The sequence below is a fragment of the Crassostrea angulata genome, chromosome 6 (genome assembly GCF_025612915.1).
Source record: "Crassostrea angulata isolate pt1a10 chromosome 6, ASM2561291v2, whole genome shotgun sequence".
In the NCBI taxonomy this organism is placed as follows: domain Eukaryota; kingdom Metazoa; phylum Mollusca; class Bivalvia; order Ostreida; family Ostreidae; genus Magallana; species Magallana angulata.
The window spans coordinates 8613295-8625731 of NC_069116.1; the positions used below are offsets into that span (position 1 = coordinate 8613295).

A 12437-nucleotide genomic window follows, 5' to 3' on the forward strand; every position below is an offset into this window, starting at 1 on the left:
AACTAAATAAAAATGTTATTTGTAAAAGTTATTCATTCTTTTGCTTGGATTTTAAATACCTTGAAGATTTTACACTTTTGATAATTATAACGGTATTTACCAAAATTATAATTATTCATGAAAGGTAAACGCTACACACCATCCCCTTACACAGAGAAAAGGAATGTCGTTATTTTAAAAATAATTACATGTATAACTGTCACCTACTTACCGATTTTAATTCCCTCCGTTATCTTATACCTTTTATATCTGCTGCCTTAACTGTTAATTTTTTAACAAAATAAAATAAAATCGCTTTGAAGATTGTTAAATAAAATTTGGTGAGAAATATTCACAAATTGTAATTTTTTACCACAAACTGATAGCTGATTTTTAAGGTCAGGCCAAAATATTGGACCAGGCAAATTAAAGAGGATGTCCTTTATTAAAACTTAATTCAAATCCAATCACATCTTCGCTAGCCAAGGGTGTTTGGTCCTCTTTGTTCCCCATAAACCCTTCAGTTGGCGGATTTTATTACGAAAACTCGGTGATGTGGTGGCGCTATCTAGCGAGCAACTTGAGTTGCGCCCCTTGCATATTTACATTTTAATCGAATTAAACAATGGGTTATATACACATCATGGCATTATACTGTACAACTTGAAAACATGTTGACTACTGAATAACGGAACATAATTAACGATGTTATTAAATATGAATTAAGTTATAACCTAGGGAAAGTACGGGATGTTTTATTCAGTGTTTTGTAAGGACCTGTACCCACAGGAGTCGGCAATCTTATCAATAACTAATAACTAGAGTCAAAATAAGTAAAAACTCAGCCATGAGCTTCGCTCACTAAGTGAGCGAAGCGAACAGGGATGCAACGGGATTTTTCACAAATCTGCTGTTGCGCCGATATTTGCTCTGACCTGGCGATTAAATCAATAACAATAAAGAGAACTAGCGTCAAACAACTTAACTCTGTCCTAAACTTCGGATAATTCAACCCCTAAAGCTCTACATCGGCGAATTATTCAGATTTCTGTCAACATTCGATCTACCGAGAAGCCATGTAGTGACGTTACTAATTTCACATTCACCCCGAGACTGCACAGATTATAAACATTAGAAGGGCATCCGGAAAAGTTTTTTCCGTAATTGAAGAAAACGATGGACACGAGGGCTGAAGCTACAGCGAGGGCTTTAGAGGGGCATAGTTTTGACATAACAGGGCAATGTGGAACAGGGAAAACATATATTTTGAGGTAAAGTATATTGATAAGGAATATTATCGTATAAAAATACAATATAATGAAAAAACCAACAAACAGTCTACTGACATTTCCCCGCGAAATTTCTTTGTATTTTGGATGATAATATGATGGGCATCTAAATTGTAATATTTGAAACAAATATTGATATTATTTTAATGTGAATTATTTCATTTTAAAATTGAAAAGGAATTTAGATCAAAGACATTCTGAAACTTTTTCAGACAATCATGTAAGACATATATATACATCATCACTTCAACCAAGAAAATAAGGCAATGAAATAAAAGTTTTCATTTTTTGAATTTTTATGAAGACAGCACTACAGATGCCCTTTACATTGAGTAAGCAATATAGAAAATATGTTGGAAGCCTCAAAAATATTTTGAATCATGTTTAGTTTGTTTACTAATTATTTTTCAGGTCACAATCAAGTGAATGACATGAAAATGATTACTAAGTACATTTAGTATACATCACTTATCATCTTACCTATGATCCTACAAGAACATGTCAATATAGTTCCCTGTATGCATGAAAGTTTCATGTACGAATCCCCCTTCTCTTTGATTTTTGAGACTTGTTTCTGGCGATGTTTAGTGGGCATGGTGTTGTTGCTGTGAAAAAGCTTGCTTTGTTTGAAGAGTTAGACTTGTTTGAAACAGTACATTGCCCTAGTATTATGGCAGTATTTGCAGGCCCATACTGGGCGACAGTTGGATTTGTATTCATTCCATTTCTTAAGCCCCTTTGTTGTCCAAACAGATTCTCAACGATATCTGAGTTTAGGTAGCCAGGGTTGATGCTGTTTTGTCCTATCAAAAATAATTTACACAGTGATACAAAACCCACAATGGAAGAGTTTATGTCAGTGCGTGTCTCAGAAGTTATGAGATTTTTCGACGAAATATGCATGACGGACTCGTCCATGGCATTTTCCAAAGATGTGAAGAATTTAGTAATATTATTCAGCGTTTAAATTTGGGGTCTTGTAGCGATGAAATGTGTTTGTTTATGGTATAATATATGTCAACTTATTTTGAGGTATTTTCCAAAAGTTCAATGCCGGATGCCAAGTTTTGTGGATTGTGGAGAGTTGCTTGGTATGTTTTTATTAAGTAAAGCATATCCTTATTTAGGACTTGAATGGCAAGCTCATTCCTTATTTTACTTGAAGGGGTTAAATTGATGTGCTCCTCCGTAAGTTTGTTGTGTATAGAAAATCCATTCTGGAAATTGAACTTAAAACACTCTTCCGAGTGTTCCCATACTATACACTTGCTAGATTCAATGTTGTTTCTAATCTTCTTGAAGACATGTATCTTGGATGAAGCACATCCTATGCTGGTGGAAGTAAATATCCTGGAAGACCCAACTGGAATCGCTGGGATTCCCTGGAAACAACACGGTAGCAAAGAAGGGGTTTGTGGATGCACCGTCTGTCATAAGTAACATCCAAATCATCCAATAGGTCCACACATTTCCAAAAGGTGTTGTATAACTGGTGGGCAGTCGCAGGATTAGACCCAAAATATACAACTGGCCACCTATAAAACATGGAAGTGAGAAAAGAAGAATTAATTGGTTCCTGGTACTGGTGTTATCTATACATGGGTAATGTCATTTTCATATCTGGTCAGTAATACTTGCCAATTTTCATGTACTAGATATAAAATTATGTGGTCTATCTGCCTATAACTTATGTTGCATTTTACAAGACAGTTGTTTTTAATTTTAAGTAGGTTAAGTAATGTAATATTATTTATTGTATGAATATTTTTACCTGAATCCAGTTAATCCATGGAAAACAAACTGAACGGCGTGTGTTGCCAGGCTGATTTTGTTCTTTCCAGAAGAGATGACCTCAATATTGGTGTTTGTCGTGTCCGTATCGATGAAACCGACCAAGTTCCATGTATCACCAGATTTGGTAATGATCAAATCATCCTGAATTGTCATTTCATCTATTATGATGCCCCCATGTCGACCAAATTCTGACACTTTCTGTCTGTCCATTTCCTTTTTCATGCAAATTAAATTTGCTTCGTTGAATCCTGGAATTTGCTTCACTGGGTTTTTATGGTATTGCAGGAGACGTTTGGAGGGGAGTTGTAGAAAGTTGGATTTTCTTATGTCATCATAGGCTTGAGGTGAGCGTATATATATATATATATATATATATATATATATATATATAAAGTCAAACACAAGCTGATAATTTTTGGATCCCATCTTCTCTGACGAATATCCAAACCTTTTCGGCAGTTTTCTAACATACAAAGTTTTCAGGAATATCTGTTTTCATAACAAAATTCAGTATTTCTTCCATGTCCTCGTGATTACTTTCATCTAACACAATGCTCTCTGTCTCGGGTTTATTGCAACTAATTTCATCACTGTGTGGAGTGTTGGGTTTGCCATCACTGTTTGGAGCGTTGGATTTGCCAACACTGTGTGGAGCGTTGGATTTGCCATCACTGTGTGGAGCGTTGGATTTGCCATCACTCTGGTGAGCATAAGACTTGCCATCACTGTTAGAAGCTTTGCGCGTCTTTGTTGGAGCTTTACAGACTTTTTTGTTTTCTTTATTTTCATCTTCTCCATGTAAATCAGAAAATTTGTGTTTCTTCTCTCTTTTCTTTCTGACATAAATTGAGTCACTGCAGGTTTTACAAATACTTTTTTTGGCTAGCCAGTCAACAATTTGTTTACAGGTTTTTGATCTCATAATTATGGTTATGTTAGGACTAAAGGAATTTGATAGTGTTTCCTCCATAAAGCTGGGTGGGAAATAACTTTCATCTTTAGGCACACCTTTACATAATGGAAGTGCTGCAACAAGATGTATCAGTCCATTGATGCTTGCTTGGCTAATTTTGATGGGAAATCCAGCAGACAGTTTCACATTCATGAATTTCAACCAGGTGTCTTGTGTTTCACACCCAACGTACAATATTGTTGTACACCATTGTGCCGCATTGAAATGTAAACACTGGTGCTGTTTGCATCAGGATACACATGCTAGGCAAAGTAAGGTTGGCTTCACACTGACTTCTTTGGGGACGAGGGCCAAGATTTGGAAAAATAAGTTTTCTCTCTCCACCTTGAAAGATCTGTTGGGTTTGTGCTTCAAAAAGTCTCATCATTAATTTATTAAGGACGTCTGTGTTTGATGCACTTATCTCAGCATTCTGTATGATGAAGTCCTCACATGCACGGTGAACATGATGGAGACAAATACACGTCCCGTCATTTTTGGTCTCAAAGTTTAGTGCTAGCCCGCAATATGCATACAATATATTAATTTAAATGCTTTTTTGTAAAACGATCAGTGTTCTTTTTTGGAGAGATGTGGTTAAACTATTGTAACAGCAATGAGATGTAAAAGAGATATGAGAATAATATCTTATATACATGTATGTTGTGTGGTATTGTGTAATTCCAAACAGCTGATTGGAATTAAATTACTAATACTGTGATTATTTTATATTGTAGAAAAATGATAAAGGAGCTTAGTGTTCATAAAGTGATTGGCATAACGCCAACCACAGGGATGGCCAGCTTGCAGCTTGGTTCCCAATCCACAACTCTCCATCATTGGGCTGGAATAATGGATGGCAGGTTTACTCATGACAAACTTGAAAAATTTCTGAACAATGATGACAAATTTGCAGAGGTAAAAAAAAAGAATTCAACAGACACAGTGCCACATAATTGATGAAATAAGTATGCTGTCTGCTAAAGTGTTCAACATGGTAGAATTTGTTTGTCGCCATGTAAAGAAGACTGACACTGTATTTGGAGGAATTCAAGTATGTATAATAAACAAAGGGAATTACTTAATAGAAAGAAATCATAATATTTAATGATCAGATATTAATTATGTCATAATAGAGGATTTATAACTCTGATGCTAATTTATGAGATTATAAGGTGTAATTATGTTGATGCAGATGATGAAATTGTCACATTAAGTTTGTAACTTTTTTTATAACTGCAGGTCATAGGATGTGGAGACTTTAAGCAACTTCCACCTGTTCCTAACTTAAAATATGAAGACGATGACAGCTACTGCTTTCAAAGCAGTAGATTCTACTTAGCCTTTCCTCACCATATCAATACCAAAGAGGTATCAGCCTATGAATAATACACAGAGTTGAGCCTACACGTATTAATAGCATTTTAAAATTTCATGACAAATTTTTCATATTAACGTAGGTTGTGAGACAGAGCGAGTTTCTGCTGATCAGAGCTGTTAACAAGCTTTGTGATGGATCTCCATCAGAAGAAACCATGCAGTTTTTAAGCAGTTTAGACAGGCCACTCAAAGTTCCAGACGAAGAAGTCACGAAGCTATTTGGGACTAATTTTGACACTTGTGTTATTAACGAAAATATCCTGGAGGAGTTGCCCGGAGAAATGTTCTGCTTTAAAGCAAAAGATGAAGGTATACTGAAAGAGTTTTGAAACATAAATGAATCAGTGTTAAATTTCAATTATCAGTAATTTACAATATTTTTGTACAGGGTTGACAAATTCATATTTGCTTTAGCACTTTAAATATAGGTACATTTAAGGGTATGTCAAAAATATGTATGTGTATATGTTCATTGGAAATGATCATTACTTTATGATATGCTTTTAATAACAACTGGTGTGCACTATTTATATGAAAGATAGTTCACTTACATAATTATAAATATCTTAATATTATATATGTATATCATAAAACAAAATGCTCATATTACAGTCTTTTAATTTCAGGTGACACTAAACAGTTAAGAAGAAATATTGCCCCAAAGAATCTTCTGTTAAAGGAGGGAGCAAAAGTGATAATGTTAAAGAACATTGGAAATGGTTTAGTGAATGGACTGCGAGGAATTGTTCACAAAGTGGAGAGAGGAAGTCCACCAATCGTAAATTTCAACGAGCACCTTATGAATGTAACAGAGACAAGGTTTGATATATTTGACACAAGACAGTAGAAAACTTTGGCATGTAGAATACAGATACCGTTGATTTTAGCATTTGCCCAAACAGTGCATCGAGCACAAGGACAGACACTTCGATTTGTAGAAATCGACTCCTACTCCCTTTTTACACCTGGACAGATGGGTGTAGCAGTGGGAAGAGCCACCAGTACAGATGGACTGCGTATTGTCAATCTTAATAGAAAAGCTGCTTACACCAAAAATCCAGACGTTGTGTATGAATTTTATGATAGACATTTCTCAGATTTCTTGGACATGCTCTGCTGCAGTAAACACAGTCTCCATTTAAGTACCGATACTAATGCATCAGAAGACACCGATGATGGACCAAATTCATCTTCTACATTGACAATAGTGACCGACCTAGGAACTTCTTACCATGATGAAGAACAACTAGAATCGCCTTGGGAGATAGGGAAATTCATCACAGAGCATGAGCACCTGCCATTTATGGCAAATTTTACAGAAACATTTTTTCAGTCAGATTCATTCAGAAAACATTATAATTTCTGTATTTCAAAGTCCATGGACTTTTTAATGAAACACCCAAGTGTCCACAGCAATGGACCCAAATGTACTCCAAGTTAAATGCATTTGTTACCAGTGATAAACACATTTCCTCTCTGAAAACACTGTTTCTAACAGATCTTGTCGACAAGCAACAAAACAAACTCTCAACAAAAATTCTGTTTTGGTTGATGGACAAAGAAATTTCAAAGAAATCAGAGACCATTATTAGAAAGCAGACGGAAACTGAAAAAATTGAAATTTCTTCAGATTTATCGGCTGTGGGGAAAGGAAAAATCCGGTATATCGCAGGAGCCTGTATCCAAAGAATTGGAAAGAGAATTCATGAGTCAGTACTTCGAAAAGTTGGGAAGACTTCAAAGAAAAGCACAATTATTCGTAAACTTGAATATAAGAAACAATCTTTCCTCAAAAACTTCTGAGTAAGTAAACAAGATGTTAACAATAATCAGGACAGTATATCAGAGATTGAGTTCAAGCAAGACCCATCTAGAGGACTCACCATTGTCAGTGACCCTGTATACGATTTTTTTGTTCAGTTAAATTCTGTTGTACAGAAGAACTTGACGCCAGATCATTTTCATTTATATCATGAAAATCTCCATAACAAATGCAGAAATGCAGTGGATACAGACGATAGCTTAGCAAAGAAATGGATTTCTTTGTTCGGAAATGTGGACGATAATGAGATAGAAAATGAGATATTTTTGACCCTCATTATGGAACTTTTCCAGGATCTTACCGAGCACTTTGTGAGAAATTCGTTTGTTGATGCTTTAAAGAATTTTAAAAGAACAGTTCCAAGGAAAAAAGCAGGTACTGAGAACTAAAATTCCAGCACTGTGTGAGAGGGACAGTGCATCAGCAAAGAAATCAACAGTCACTGTTGATACATGTACAGAGGAAAGTGAAATTTACACATGCAAGTTATGCAATTTGGAATGCAAATGGATCCAGCATTGACTCAAGAAGAAAGTATTGCTTGCGACAAGTGTAACTGTTGGTTCCACTACAAATGTGTCGGTTTAAAGGGAACTGAGAGTTTTCTTACTAGAGATAATTCAACCTGGTTTTGTACTAGTTGTTCAAAGAAAGGAAAGGGTCGTGGAAGAGGTCAAGGAAAGGGTCGTGGAAGCGGTCAAGGGAGGGGTAGAGGAAAACGTTCCTAGGTTAACAAAGAAGTCTCGGAGTATCGGAGCAACTTGTATTGGGTAAAATCAAAATTAGTTTTGATTGTGTGATATTTTTGTGTATGTGAGAAATTTGCATATTGATATATGTCTACAATATACATTGCTGGCATGCGACCAGTTCTTGCCCAGTACTATTTCTCACCAGTACATTGTGACGTCAGTTTTCATATATAATTATTATATGTGTTGATGAAATTGTGTGGCAAGGAACTGGTGAGAAATGGTACTCGAGGAGAATTGGTCACACGCCAGTACTGGTGTGCGACCAGTTCTCGCCGAGTACCATTTCTCGCCAGTACATTGTGACGTCATTTTTCGTCTATAATTTTATATGTTGATAAAATGATGTCACAATGTACTGGCGAGAAATGGTACTCAGAGAGAACTGGTCGCACGCCAGTAGTGTTTCTCATTGTTAAAACATAATTTGACATTTATTCATCATGTCTTTTGTATATCATTATATGTATTTCTAAAAAGACAGCAGTTAAATGGCAAAGTTTATGATTTATGCTTACAACGCAGACATACTGTGATTGTTATTGTTCATTTAAAAACTCGGAGAAAATGTGTATATCTAAAACAAAAATATAAAATAGTCAATCACATATGTCATCAACCTTATCAATTAATGAGCAATAAAGTCATAATAAATCTAAACCTAAGGGTAAAATTCTTTGCTTTGCTCATGAGCTTGCTTTGCTTTTCATTTCTTTCTCTCTTTTTTTTTTTGACTTTATTCCTAATTTATTGATAAGACTGCCAACTCCTGTGATCCTTGGCTTGCCATGACTATGAATAAATTAATCATGATAATATAAAAAATCATTACTTATTATAGAAATCATAAACCATTTATCATAAGGCAGCCGCAAAATGGTTCGACATAACGATGTATCTCGGCAGCAGCTCGAAAGAATCTTCAGCAATTCTAGCAAATTCATATTTCCCGCACACCAACACTAATTACCTCCCTTTTATTTTTAAATCATATAAAATTAAAATAAAACAAAGCCAACATTGTCCTTGATTTTAATGTGTTAAATCATCTTATGATTTTTAAAGACGTTTTAAAGGCTTCAATAATTTTTTTAAAAAACCTGTTAAATTTAATAATATTTATTTACAATCCGCGCAGTCTCGGGGTGAATGTGAAATTAGTGACGTCACTAGATGGCTTCTCGGTAGATGTAGAGCTTTAGGGGTTGAATTATCCGAAGTTTAGGACAGAGTTAAGTTGTTTGACGCTAGTTCTCTTTATTGTTATTGATTTAGTCGCCAGGTCAAAGCAAATATCGGCGCGACAGCAGATTTGTGAAAAATCGCATTGCATCCCTGTTCGCTTCGCTCACTTCGTGAGCGAAGCTCATGGCTGGGTTTTTACTTATTTTGACTCTAGTTATTGTTTATTGATAAGATTGCCGACCCCTGTTCTGTACCAGGAGGTAAAAACTCGCCGATTTATATGAAAGCTTTCATGCCATAAAACCAGGTATCGTTGTCGTTAATATTGCGGACCAAAGAAATTAAATAAAACACATCTTATTGAACCCTTAAAGGCAATAACCATAAGCAGGAATGTATATACTAACGGGTTATGCAACTTCTACATTCGCCATGTTTACTTCCCATGCTATCACGCGAGCTAGCCTTGACAAGTTTGTAGAACTATCCATCCAAGTAAACTATATAGGTTTTTAAAGCGATCTGGTTAAACCATCGTTGGGGAGCACTGCACTCGAGAACTTGTGTCTCAACTTGTTAAAAGCACCGAATGTTTTACCAAAGATCACACATGTGTTATCTTTTAAAGTATATATTTACAAGCACTGCGATTGGATCATGCAGCTACTCGCAGCTGCAGCCAATCATAAAACAGAGCTTGTCACCGAGTTTTCGTAATGAAATCCGCTAAGGGTTTATGGGGAGCAAAGTGGACTAGCGAAGATGATCCAATTATGTCAGAATTTGATTTACAAAGGAATTTGTCATTTTATACTATTCCAAAAGCATCTTATTCAGAATTTGCTTGAAATAAAATTGATCCATTGAATGGAATATGGATTAAAGTACATTATAATTAGAATATTTCACGGTCTAGAATTTTCAAATTTTTCCCCAAAATACGTTTAAAATTGTTATTAAAGGTAAGTAACTTAAAATCTCCCAATGGGATTAGAATTCATGACTTACAGATTCATAGTGAACCCTCTTTTTCATCTTTTATTGTGTAGTGAGCCTTCTAACCCACTGCACTACACTCTTAGGTGACAATTTTTGGAATGAAACTATTTATAAAATTACTTAGTACGTGCGTCACATAATTTGATTGTTTATTTCGATAAATAGTACGTCACAACATTGAGGTGTCCCATACCACCTTAATGACCATTATGAACGCGTGATATACGACAATCATCATAAAATTCTATTTCTATGTATTAGAATAATTACATGACAGTGCAGATAGAAATCGTTTTCAATTTTGATTTCACTAACGCATCAAAGTTAACTTTGTCGAGTACGTTTGCATTAATCATTTTTTTTTCGACTGTGAGAGAATTTCAGAAAAAAAGAGAATAAATTCAATTTGAAATCATTGTCATCTTTTAGATTAAAAAAACCCCCAAAATAATTATCAAATAGCTCTTGCAGGCTTTTCATTCTACTATCCATTAACGATTCTCGACACCCCCTGATTTCAACTTTTCATGAAGTGTTGTGACAACATGACAACATTGACAGTGTCAATCACTGTTGTGCAATGGTTGTAGCTTCGAACTACTGACCGACAGGTCCCGAGTTCAAATACTGCAGGGCCTTTGTTTTCATCACTAACGGTAAAGTTTTAAAAGTTGACCCCCCCCCCCCCCAAAAAAAAATGTTATTGGGATTCAGCCTCATCGTGATAATGTAATAAATCAGATAAAATATATTTCTCTACTTTCACAATTGCAGGAGATAAACTGGATAATATGATTATGATGTTTATAAAGCCTTTTACCAAAATTGGGAAATTCAAAGATACATATATGTAATATGAGTTTCGGAATAATGTTAAGACTCCATAATGAAGTTCAAAATGTAAACATGAGACTCCCTTACAGGTCTTCGGACTATGGTACTCAAGGCCTGTGGGCCTTTTGTTCTTGAAAAAATCTAATTCTCACAAAATAAGAAATTATTACTTTTTTGCAATTGACACATAAGACGCCAAAAGAGTAGACAAAGTATTTAAAATTAAATTCATATTCAATTTTATCTTTAACGCAACCAAACAAGATTTAAGATTACGCATTTTTTCTCATTGTCATATCTTAGATTACCAGCAATAAAGACAAAATAAATAATCAGAATCATTTGTTTCTAGTTTTTTTCTTCCTCTCATTTTGAAAGTTAAGTGACAGTTCTTCATGTACTGATTTATAATCAATTTAATATATGTCTCTTATTCCCAATAGTACTGGAGCTTTATCGTAAGCCTTATCTTGTAACCTGAATGGATGGATAGTTTTATATTAATTTGATATTGAAAACCGGTAATGGTGTTGGTTTTAATGAACACAGATTGTAAATTATTCAACAACCAAGCATACGAAACTTTGACATTATTATTCTTAATGTAAAAGAAATGAATGTTACTAAGCCTTAATTTAAAGTAACTACATGTAATATTTGTTTTACATTGTAATACAGTTATAATTATTCTTACTCGTGTTTTATGTGCAAAAAAGTATTCCTTTAAGCAGGTCACTACTACCCAAAGATCTTACTTAAAATAATCTACAACTTTATGGTTAGAGAAATTCTTGAGAAAACCCCTAGAACATAATCTTATCAATGTAAGACATTATAAGATATTTTATTGTGAAAATTATGGATTATTTTTATAGCTTTGAGAGCATACACCCTAATCTCAACCCAGTGATAAAGAAGTATTAAGCATTCGCGAACAGGGACCATTTACATAGAACCTGGGTGAACATGTACATATATGTATCAAAGACTCTTATCAAGCTAAAAGCAACTTTTGCCAGATGTATTAAATAACTGATACAAGTACATTACAAACATCCCTAATACATTGAAAATCAGAAATTTTCCCCACTGTCTTCTTGATACAAATCATATAAAATAAGAATGGATCTGTCAGCACCAAATTTTATTTTTAAGTAATTCAAAATGTTAGAATTGCTAAACATACTTCAGTTATCTAAGATCGAGAAACTAGTATAGTTAAAACAGACCTAATTTGTCAAGTTCAAAAGTATCATTAAAGCATACATTTACCATGGTTATCGCTAAAAGTTTTACAAAACAATCATATACTTTTGCACGTAACAAATCTAATTTTTAAAATTAATTATTATAAAAATATTCCAATGCCTGTAAATATTCGGAAGAAGAGGTTGTATTGCTGATAACTGACACAATTTTACATTTATATCAATGTTTTTATGCTTGTCTAT

At 34.4% G+C, this 12437-nt stretch overlaps 1 pseudogene; it reads left to right on the forward strand.

Moving 5' to 3' along the window:
• The first annotated feature begins 4755 nt into the window (after positions 1 to 4755).
• On the forward strand, positions 4756 to 8115 carry LOC128186548 (uncharacterized; annotated as a pseudogene).
• Positions 8116 to 12437: the final 4322 nt, after the last annotated feature.